Source organism: Triticum aestivum, chromosome 4B (assembly GCF_018294505.1).
Source record: "Triticum aestivum cultivar Chinese Spring chromosome 4B, IWGSC CS RefSeq v2.1, whole genome shotgun sequence".
NCBI lineage: Eukaryota > Viridiplantae > Streptophyta > Magnoliopsida > Poales > Poaceae > Triticum > Triticum aestivum.
In genome coordinates, this window is record NC_057804.1 from 26730008 (window position 1) to 26742553 (window position 12546).

Consider the following 12546-nt stretch of genomic DNA (forward strand, 5'->3'; position numbering starts at 1 on the left):
TGCCCTCCCTCCCCCTCTTATATAGGGGGCCTAGGGGTGCGTCGGCCCCCTAGAGATCCCATCTCAAGGGGGGGCGGCCTAGGGGGGGACTTGCCCCCCAAGTCAAGTGGGGCGCCCCCCACCCCTAGGGTTTCCAACCCTAGGTGCAGGGGAGGCCCAAGGGGGGCGCACCAGCCCAGCAGGGGCTGGTTCCCTTCCCTCTTCAGCCCACGGGGCCCTCCCGGATACGTGGCCCCACCCGGTGGACCCCCGGGACCCTTCCGGTGGTCCCGGTACAATACCGATGAACCCCAAAACTTTCCCGGTGGCCGAAATTGGACTTCCTATATACAATTCTTCACCTCCGGACCATTTCAGGACTCCTCGTGATGTCCGGGATATCATCCGGGACTTCGAACAACTTTTGTGTTACCGCATACTAATATCTCTAAATCCCTAGCGTCACCGAACCTTAAGTGTGTAGACCCTACGGGTTCGGGAATCATGCAGACATGATCGAAACAGCTCTCCGGTCAATAACCAATAGCGGGATCTAGATACCTATGTTGGCTCCCACATGCTCCTCGATGATGTCATCGGATGAACCACGATGTCGAGGATTCAAGCAACCCCGTATACTATTCCCTTTGTCAATCGGTACGTTACATGCCCGAGACTCGATCATCGGTATCCCAATACCTCGTTCAGTCTCGTTACCGGCAAGTCACTTTACTCGTACCGTAATGCATGATCCCGTGACCGAACACTTGGTCACTTTGAGCTCATTATGATGATGCATTACCGAGTGGGCCTAGAGATACCTCTCTGTCATATGGAGTGACAAATCCCAGTATCGATCTGTGTCAACCCAACAGATACTTTCGGGGGTACCCGTAGTATACCTTTATAGTCACCCAGTTACGTTGTGACGTTTGGTACACCCAAAGCACTCCTACGGTATCCGGGAGTTACATGATCTCATGGTCTAAGCAAAAGATACTTGACATTGGAAAAGCTCTAGCAAACGAACTACACGATCTTGTGCTATGCTTAGGATTGGGTCTTGTCCATCACATCATTCTCCTAATGATGTGATCCTGTTATCAATGAAATCCAATGTCCATAGTCAGGAAACCATGACTATCTATTGATCAACGAGCTAGTCAACTAGAGGCTTACTAGGGACACGTTGTGATCTATGTATTCACACATGTATTACGATATCCGGATAACACAATTATAGCATGAATAACAGACAATTATCATGAACAAGAAAATATAATAATAATCATTTTATTATTGCCTCTAGGGCATATTTTCAATGTGTTGGTCGTCAAGACTCGCAAATTGGGCCAATTCTGGCCCGTTTCTTGGACTATTTCTCAGTTTTGGGGTCCCAAAGTGATTTCCACAATTGACGAACCCCGAGGTGCGTTTCCGTGTCGGTCATCAACACTCACAATTTTGACTGATTCTAGTCCATTTCGTGCACTATTACTCATCGTTTTGGGCTCCCACAGCGATTTCCATGATTGACGATCTCCGGGGTGCGTTTACGTGTCCGTCGTCAACACTCACAGTTTTGGCCAATTCTGTCCCGTTTCTTGGACTATTAGTCACCGTTTTGGGGTCCCGAAGTGATTTCCATAGTTTTTGAACCCAAGGTGCGCTTATGTGTGGTCATCAACACTCGAGGTTTTTGCCGATTCTAGCCCGTTTCATGGACTATTACTCACTGTTTTGGGGTCCCGGAGTGATTTCCACGATTAACGAACCCCGGGGTGCGTTTACCTGTCGGTTATCAACACTCATAGTTTTGAATGATTCTGGCCCGTTTAGTGGACTATTACTCACTGTTTTGGGCTCCCGGAGTGATTTCCATGATTAACAAACCCCGAGGTGCGTTTACCTGTCGGTCATCAACACTCACAGTTTTTGCCGATTCTGACCCGTATCGTGGACTATTACTCACCATTTTAGGGTCCCAAAGCGATTTCCAAGGTTGTTGAACACCAAGGTGCGCTTACGTGTCGGTCATCAACAATCACAGTTTTGGCCGATTCTGGCCCGTTTCTTGGAGTGTTACTCAGTTTTGGGGTCCCTGAGTGATTTCCACGATTGACGAACACCTGGGTGCATTTACGTGTTGGTCATCAACACTCGCGGTTTTGGCCGATTCTGGCCCATTTAATGGACTATTACTCACTTATTTGGGGTCCCTGAGCGATTTCCATTATTGACGAACCCCGGGGTGCGTTTATGTATCGTTCATCAATAATCCTTGGTTTGTTCGACTCTGGGCTCTTTCCTGGACTATTACTCACTGTTTTGGGGTCCCAAAGCAATTTTCATGGTTGTCGAACCCCAAGGTGTGCTTACGTGTTGGTCGTCAAGACTCAAAGTTTGGGCCAATTTTGGCCCGTTTCTTGGACTATTACTCAGTTTTGGGGTCCCTATGTGATTTCCAGGATTGACGAACCCCGGGATGCGTTTCCGTGTCGGTCATCAACACTCACACTTTTGACCAATTCTAGTCCATTTCATGCACTATTACTCACCGTTTTGGGGTCCCAGAGCGATTTCCACGATTGACGATCTCCAAGGTGCGTTTACGTGTCCGTCGTCAACACTCACTGTTTGGCCAATTCTGTCCCGTTTCTTGGACTATTACTCACCGTTTTGGGGTCCTGAAGTGATTTCCATAGTTTTTGAACCCAAGGTGCGCTTATGTGTCGGTCAGCAACACTCGAGGTTTTGGCCGATTCTAGCCCGTTTCATGGACTATTACTCACTGTTTTGGGGTCTCGGAGTGATTTCCATGATTAACGAACCCCGGTGTGTGTTTACCTGTCTGTTATCAACACTCATAGTTTTGGCCGATTCTGGCCTGTTTAGTGGACTATTACTAACTGTTTTGGGGTCCTGGAGTGATTTCCATGACTAATGCACCCCGAGGTGCATTTACCTGTCAATCATCAACACTCACAGTTTTTGTCGATTCTGACCCGTTTCGTGGACTATTACTCACCGTTTTAGGGTCCCAAAGCGATTTCCATGGTTGTTGAACACCAAGGTGCGCTTACGTGTCGGTCGTCAACAATCACAGTTTTGGACGATTCTGGCCCGTTTCATGGAGTCCCTAAGAGATTGCCATGATTGACAAACACCACGGTGCATTTATGTGTCGGTCATCAACACTTGCAATTTTGGCCGATTCTGGCCCGTTTCATGGACTATTACGCACTGATTTGGGGTCCCTAAGTGATTACCATTATTAACGAACCCCGGGGTGCATCTATGTATTGTTCATCAATAATCCTAGGTTTGTCCGATTCCGGGCTCTTTCCTAGACTATTACTCACCAATTTGGGGTCCCAAAGCGATTTCCATGGTTGTCGAACCCCAAGTTATTCTTACGTGTTGGTCATCAAGACTTGCAGTTTGGGCCAATTCTGGCCCGATTCTTGGACTATTTCTCAGTTTTGGGGTCCCAAAGTGATTTCCATGATTGACGAACCCCAAGGTGCGTTTCCGTGTTGGTCATCAACACTCACAATTTTGACTAGTTCTAGTCCATTTCGTGCACTATTACTCACCGTTTTCGGCTCCCAGAGTGATTTCCACGATTCGCGGTCTCCGGGGTGCGTTTACGTGTCCGTCGTCAACACTCATAGTTTTGGCCAATTCTGTCCCGTTTCTTGGACTATTACTCACTGTTTTAGGGTCCCGAAGTGATTTCCATAGTTTTTGAACCCAAGGTGCGCTTATGTGTCGGTCTTCAACACTCGAGGTTTGGCCGATTCTAGCCCATTTCATGGACTATTACTCACTGTTTTGGGGTCCCGGAGTGATTTCCACGATTAACGAACCCCGGGGTGTGTTTACCTGTCGGTTATCAACAATCATAGTATTGAATGATTCTGTCCCGTTTAGTGGACTATTACTCACTGTTTTGGGCTCCCAGAGTGATTTCCATGATTAACGAACCCCGAGGTGCGTTTACCTGTCAGTCATCAACACTCATGGTTTTTGTCGATTCTGACCCGTATCGTGGACTATTACTCACCGTTTTTGGATCCCAAAGCGATTTCCATGGTTGTTGAACACCAAGGTGCGCTTACGTGTCGGTCATCAACAATCACAGTTTTGGCCGATTCTGGCCCGTTTCTTGGAGTGTTACTCAGTTTTGGGGTCCGTGAGTGATTCCAGGATTGACGAAGACCGGGGTGCATTTATGTGTCGGTCATCAACACTCGCGGTTTTGGCCGATTCTGTCCCATTTAATGGACTATTACTCACTTATTTGGGGTCCCTGAGCAATTTCCATTATTGACGAACCCCGGGGTGCGTTTATGTATCGTTCATCAATAATCCTTGGTTTGTCCGATTCTGGGCTCTTTGCTGGACTATTACTCACCGTTTTGGGGTCCCAAAGCGATTTTCATGGTTGTCGAACCCCAAGGTGTGCTTGCATGTTGGTCGTCAAGACTCGCAGTTTGGGCCAATTTTGGCCCGTTTCTTGGACTATTACTCAGTTTTGGGGTCCCAAAGTGATTTCCACGATTGACGAACCCCGAGATGCGTTTCTGTGTCGGTCATCAACACTCACACTTTTGACCGATTCTAGTCCATTTCATGCACTATTACTTACCGTTTTGGGGTCCCAGAGCGATTTCCACGATTGACGATCTCCGAGGTGCGTTTACGTGTCCGTCGTCAACACTCACAGTTTGGCCAATTCTGTCCCGTTTCTTGGACTATTACTCACCGTTTTGGGGTCCCGAAGTGATTTCCATAGTTTTTGAACCCAAGGTGCGCTTATGTGTCGGTCATCAATACTTGAGGTTTTGGCCGATTCTAGCCCGTTTCATCGACTATTACTCACTGTTTTGGGGTCTTGGAGTGATTTCCATGATTAACGAACCCCGGGGTGCGTTTACCTGTCGGTTATCAACACTCATAGTTTTGGCCGATTCTGGCCTGTTTAGTGGACTATTACTCACTATTTTGGGGTCCTGGAGTGATTTCCATGATTAACGCAGCCCAAGGTGCGTTTACATGTCAATCATCAACACTCACGGTTTTTGTCGATTCTGACCCATTTCGTGGACTATTACTCGCCGTTTTAGGGTCCCAAAGCGATTTCCATGGTTGTTGAACACCAAGGTGCGCTTACGTGTCGGTCATCAACAATCACAGTTTTGGCCGATTCTGGCCCATTTCTTGGAGTGTTACTCAGTTTTGGAGTCCCTAAGAGATTTCCAGGATTGTCAAACACCACAGTGCATTTATGTGTCGGTCATCAACACTTGCAATTTTGGCCGATTCTGGCCCGTTTCATGGACTATTACTCACTGATTTGGGGTTCGTGAGTGATTACCATTATTAACGAACCCCGGGGTGCGTTTGTCTATCGTTCATCAATAATCCTAGGTTTGTCCGATTCCGGGCTCTTTCCTGGACTATTACTCCCCATTTTGGGGTCCCAAAGCGATTTCCATGGTTGTCGAACCCCAAGTTATTCTTACGTGTTGGTCGTCAAGACTCGCAGTTTGGGCCAATTCTGGCCCGTTTCTTATACTATTCTCAGTTTTGGGGTCCCAAAGTGATTTCCACGATTGACGAACCCCGAGGTGCGTTTCCGTGTCGGTCATTAACACTCACAATTTTGACTGATTTTAGTCCATTTCGTGCACTATTACTCACCTTTTTGGGCTCCCAGAACGATTTCCACGATTGACGGTCTCCGGGGTGCGTTTACGTGTCCGTCGTCAACACTCATAGTTTTGGCCAATTCTGCCCCGTTTCTTGGACTATTACTCACCGTTTTGGGGTCCCAAAGTGATTTCCTTAGTTTTTGAACCCAAGGTGCGCTTATGTGTCGGTCTTCAACACTCGAGGTTTTGGGCGATTCTAGCCCGTTTCATGAACTATTACTGACTGTTTTGGGGTCCCGGAGTGATTTCCACGATTAACAAACACCGGGGTGTGTTTACCTGTCGGTTATCAACAATCATAGTATTGAATGATTCTGGCCCGTTTAGTGGACTATTACTCACTGTTTTGGGCTCCCGGAGTGATTTCCATGATTAACGAACCCCGAGGTGCGTCTACTTGTCAATCATCAACACTCGCGGTTTTTGTCGATTCTGGCCCGTTTCGTGGACTATTACTCACCGTTTTAGGGTCCCAAAGCGATTTCCATGGTTGTTGAACACCAAGGTGCGCTTACGTGTCGGCCATCAACAATCACAGATTTGGCCGATTCTGGCCCGTTTCTTGGAGTGTTACTCAGTTTTGGGGTCCCTGAGTGATTTCCAGGATTAACGAAGACCGGGGTGCATTTATGTGTCGGTCATCAACACTCGCGGTTTTGGCCGATTCTGGCCCATTTAATGGACTATTACTCACTTATTTGGGGTCCCTAAGCGATTTCCATTATTGACGAACCCCGGGGTGCGTTTATGTATCGTTCATCAATAATCCTTGGTTTGTCCGATTCTGGGCTCTTTGCTGGACTATTACTCACCGTTTTGGGGTCCCAAAGCGATTTTCATGGTTGTCGAACCCCAAGGTGTGCTTACATGTTGGTCGTCAAGACTCGCAGTTTGGGCCAATTCTGGCCCGTTTCTTGGACTATTACTCAGTTTTGGGGTCCCAAAGTGATTTCCATGATTGACAAACCCCGGGATACGTTTCTGTGTCGGTTATCAACACTCACACTTTTGACTGATTCTAGTCCATTTCGTGCACTATTACTCACCGTTTTGGGCTCCCACAGCGATTTCCACGATTGACGATCTCCGGGGTGCGTTTACGTGTCCGTCGTCAACACTCACAGTTTTGGCCAATTCTGTCCCGTTTCTTGGACTATTAGTCACCGTTTTGGGGTCCCGAAGTGATTTCCATAGTTTTTGAACCCAAGGTGCGCTTATGTGTGGTCATCAACACTCGAGGTTTTGGCCGATTCTAGCCCGTTTCATGGACTATTACTCACTGTTTTGGGGTCCCGGAGTGATTTCCACGATTAACGAACCCCGGGGTGCGTTTACCTGTCGGTTATCAACACTCATAGTTTTGAATGATTCTGGCCCGTTTAGTGGACTATTACTCACTGTTTTGGGCTCCCGGAGTGATTTCCATGATTAACAAACCCCGAGGTGCGTTTACCTGTCAGTCATCAACACTCACAGTTTTTGTCGATTCTGACCCGTATCGTGGACTATTACTCACCATTTTAGGGTCCCAAAGCGATTTCCAAGGTTGTTGAACACCAAGGTGCGCTTACGTGTCGGTCATCAACAATCACAGTTTTGGCCGATTCTGGCCCGTTTCTTGGAGTGTTACTCAGTTTTGGAGTCCCTAAGTGATTTCCACGATTGACGAACACCACGGTACATTTATGTGTCGGTCATGAACACTCGCAATTTTGGCCGATTCTGTCCCGTTTCATGGACCATTACTCTCTGATTTGGGGTCCCTGAGCGATTTCCATTATTGACGAACCCCGGGGTGCGTTTATGTATCGTTCATCAATAATCCTTGGTTTGTCTGATTCCGGGCTCTTTCCTGGACTATTACTCACCATTTTGGGGTCCCAAAGCGATTTCCATGGTTGTCGAACCCCAAGGTGTGCTGACGTGTTGGTCATCCAGACTAGTTGTTTGGGCCAATTCTGGCTCGTTTCTTGGACTATTACTCAGTTTTGGGGTCCCAAAGTGATTTCCATGATTGACGAACCCTCGGGTGGGTTTTCGTGTCGGTCATCAACACTCACAATTTTGACCGATTCTAGTCCATTGCGTGCACTATTACTCACCGTTTTGGGGTCCCAGAGCGATTTCCATGATTGACGATCTCCGGGGTGCGTTTACGTGTCTGTCATCAACGCTCACGATTTTGGTCAACTCTTTCCCGTTTCGTGGACTATTACTCACCGTTTTGAGGTCCCGAAGTGATTTCCATAGTTGTTGAACCCAAGGTGCACTTACGTGTCGGTCATCAACACTCGAGGTTTTGGCCGATTCTAGCCCGTTTCATGGACTATTACTCACTGTTTTGGGGTCCCGAAGTGATTTCCACGATTAACGAACCCCGGGGTGCGTTTACCTGTCGGTTATCAACACTCATAGTTTTGTCCGGTTCTGGCCTGTTTAGTGGACTATTACTCACTGTTTTGGGGTCCCGGAGTGATTTCCATGATTAACGAACCCCGAGGTACGTCTACCTGTCAATCATCAACACTCACGGTTTTTGTCGATTCTGACCCGTTTCGTGGACTATTACTCACCGTTTTAGGGTCCCAAAGCGATTTCCATGGTTGTTGAACACCAAGGTGCGCTTACGTGTTGGTCATCAACAATCACAGTTTTGGCCGATTCTGGCCCGTTTCTTGGAGTGTTACTCAGTTTTGGGGTCCCTAAGTGATTTCCACGATTGACGAACACCGAGGTGCATTTATGTGTCAGTCATCAACACTCGCAGTTTTGGCCGATTCTGGCCCGTTTCATGGACTATTACTCTCTGATTTGGGGTCCCTGGCGATTTCCATTATTGACGAACCCCGGGGTGCGTTTATGTATCGTTCATCAATAATCCTTGGTTTGTCTGATTCCGGGCTCTTTCCTGGACTATTACTCACCGTTTTGGGGTCCCAAAGCGATTTCCATGGTTGTCGAACCCCAAGGTGTGCTGACGTGTTGGTCATCAAGACTAGCTGTTTGGGCCAATTCTGGCTCGTTTCTAGGACTATTACTCAGTTTTGGGGTCCCAAAGTGATTTCCATGATTGACGAACCATGGGGTGGGTTTTCGTGTCGATCATCAACACTCACAATTTTGACCGATTCTAGTCCATTGCGTGCACTATTACTCACCGTTTTGGGGTCCCAGAGCGATTTCCACGATTGACGATCTCCGGGGTGCGTTTACGTTTCTGTCATCAACACTCACGGTTTTGGCCAATTCTGTCCCGTTTCGTGGACTATTACTCACCGTTTTAGGGTCCCGAAGTGATTTCCATAGTTGTTGAACCCAAGGTGCGCTTACGTGTCGGTCATCAACACTCGAGATTTTGGCCGATTCTAGCCCGTTTCATGGACTATTACTCACTTTTTTGGGGTCCCGAAGTGATTTCCACGATTAACGAACCCCGGGGTGCGTTTACCTGTCGGTTATCAACACTCATAGTTTTGTCCGGTTCTGGCCCGTTTAGTGGACTTTACTCACTGTTTTGGGGTCACGGAGTGATTTCCATGATTAACGAACTCCGAGGTGCGTCTACCTGTCAATCATCAACACTCACGGTTTTTGTCGATTCTGACCCGTTTCGTGGACTATTACTCACCGTTCTAGGGTCCCAAAGCGATTTCCATGGTTGTTGAACACCAAGGTGCGCTTACGTGTCGGTCATCAACAATCATAGTTTTGGCCGATTCTGGCCCGTTTCTTGTAGTGTTACTCGGTTTTGGGGTCCCTAAGTGATTTGCACGATTGACGAACACCGAGGTGCATTTATGTGTCGGTCATCAACACTCGCAGTTTTGGCCGATTCTGGCCCGTTTCATGGACTATTACTCACTGATTTGGGGTCCCTGAGCGATTTCCATTATGACAAACCCCGGCGTGCGTTTATGTATCGTTCATCAATAATCCTAGGTTTGTCCGATTCCGGGCTCTTTCTTGGACTATTACTAACTGTTTTGGGGTCCCAAAGAAATTTCCATGGTTGTCGAACCCCAAGTTGTGCTTACGTGTTGGTCATCAAGACTCGCTGTTTGGGCCAATTCTGGCCCGTTTCTTGGACTATTACTCAGTTTTGGGGTCCCAAAGTGATTTCCACGATTGACGAACCCCGGGGTGTGTTTCCATGTCAGTCAACAACACTCACAATTTTGACCGATTCTAGTCCATTTCATGCACTATTACTCACCATTTTGGGGTCCCAGAGCAATTTCCACAATTAATGATCTCCGGGGTGCGTTTACGTGTCCGTCGTCAACACTCATAGTTTTGGCCAATTCTGTCCCGTTTCGTGGACTATTACTCACTGTTTTGGGGTCCCAAAGTGATTTCGAGAGTTGTTGAACCCAAGGTGCGCTTACGTGTCGGTCATCAACACTCGAGGTTTTGGCCGATTCTAGCCAGTTTCATGGACTATTACTCACTGTTTTGGGGTCCCGGAGTGGTTTCCATGATTAACGAACCCCGGGGTGCGTTTACCTGTCGGTTATGAACACTCATAGGTTTTGCCGATTCTGGCCCGTTTAGTGGACTATTACTCACTGTTTTGGGGTCCCGATGTGATTTCCATGATTAATGAACACCGAGGTGCGTTTACCTGTCAGTCATCAACACTCACGGTTTTTGTCGATTCTGACCCATTTCATGGACTATTACTCACCATTTTAGGGTCCCAAAGCGATTTCCATGGTTGTTGAACACCAAGGTGCGCTTACGTGTCGGTCATCAACAATCACAGTTTTGGCCGATTCTGGCCCGTTTCTTGGAGTGTTACTCAGTTTTGGGGTCCCTGAGTGATTTCCACGATTGACGAACACCTGGGTGCATTTACGTGTTGGTCATCAACACTCGCAGTTTTGCCGATTCTGGCCCGTTTCATGGACTATTATTCACTGATTTGGGGTCCCTGAGCGATTTCCATTATTGACGAACCCCGGGGTGCGTTTATGTATCGTTCATCAATAATCCTAGGTTTGTCCAATTCCGGGCTCTTTCCTGGACTATTACCCATCGTTTTAGGGTCCCAAAGCGATTTCCATGGTTGTTGAACAGCAAGGTGCCCTTACGTGTCGGTCATCAACAATCACAGTTTTGGCCGATTTTGGACTGTTTCTTGGAGTGTTACTCAGTTTTGGGGTCCCAAAGTGATTTCCACGATGGACGAACACCAGGGTGAATTTATGCGTTTGTCATCAACACTCGCAGTTTTGGCCGATTCTGGCCCGTTTCATGGACTATTACTCACTTATTTGGGGTCCCTGAGCGATTTCCATTATTAACGAACCCCGGGGTGCGTTTATGCAATGTTCATCAATAATCCTTGGTTTGCCCGATTCCGGGCTTTTTCCTGGACTATTACTCACCGTTTTGGGGTCCCAAAGCGATTTCCATGGTTGTCGAACCCCAAGGTGTGCTTACATGTTGGTCGTCAAGACTCGCAGTTTGGGCCAATTCTGGCCCGTTTCTTGGACTATTACTCAGTTTTGGGGTCCCAAAGTGATTTCCATGATTGACGAACCCCGGCGTGCATTTTCGTGTCGGTCATCAACACTCACAATTTTGACCGATTCTAGTCCATTTTGTGCACTATTACTCACCATTTTGGGGTCCCAGAGCTATTTCCACGATTGACGATCTCTGGGGTGCGTTTACGTGTCCGTCATCAACACTCATAGTTTTGGCCAATTCTGTCCCGTTTCGTTGACTATTACTCACCGTTTTGGGGTCCCGAAGTGATTTCCATAGTTGTTGAACCCAAGGTGCGCTTATGTGTCGGTCATCAACACTCGAGGTTTTGGCCGATTCTAGCCCGTTTCATGGACTATTACTCAATGTTTTGGGGTCCCGGAGTGATTTCCACGTTTAACGAACCCTGGGGTGCGTTTACCTGTCGGTTATCAACACTCATAGTTTTGGCGAATTCTGGCCCGTTTAGGGGACTATTACTCATGTTTTGGGGACCCGGAGTGATTTCCATGATTAACGAACCCCGAGGTGTGTTTACCTATCAATCATCAACACTCACGATTTTTGTCGATTCTGACCCGTTTCGTGGACAATTACTCACTGTTTTAGGGTCCCAAAGCGATTTCCATGGTTGTTGAACACCAAGGTGCGCTTATGTGTCGGTCATCAACAATCACAGTTTTGGCCGATTCTTGCCCGTTTCTTGGAGTGTTACTCGGTTTTGGGGTCCCTAGGTGATTTCCATGATTGACGAACACCGGGGTGCATTTATGTATCGGTCATCAACACTCACAGCTTTGGCCGATTCAGGCTCGTTTCATGGACTATAACTGACTGATTTGGGGTCCCTGAGCGATTTCAATTATTCACGAACCCCGGGGTGCGTTTATGTATCGTTCATGAATAATCCTAGGTTTGTCCGATTCCGGGCTCTTTCCTGGACTATTACTCACCGTTTTGGGGTCCCAAAGCGATTTCCGTTGTCAACACTTACAGTTTTGGCCAATTTTGTCCTGTTTCGTGGACTATTACTCACCGTTTTGGGGTCGCGAAGTGATTTCCGTAGTTGTTGAACCCAAGGCGCGCTTACGTGTTGGTCATCAACACTCAAGGTTTTGGTCGATTCTAGCCCGTTTCATGGACTATTACTCACTATTTTGGGGTCCCGGAGTGATTTCCATGATTAACGAACCCCGGGGTGCGTTTACCTGTCGGTTATCACCACTCATAGTTTTGGCCGATTCTAGCCCGTTTAGTGGACTATTACTCACTGTTTTGTGGTCCCAGAGTGATTTCCATGATTAACGAACCCCGAGGTGCGTTTACCTGTCAGTCATCAACACTCGTGGTTTTTGTCGAT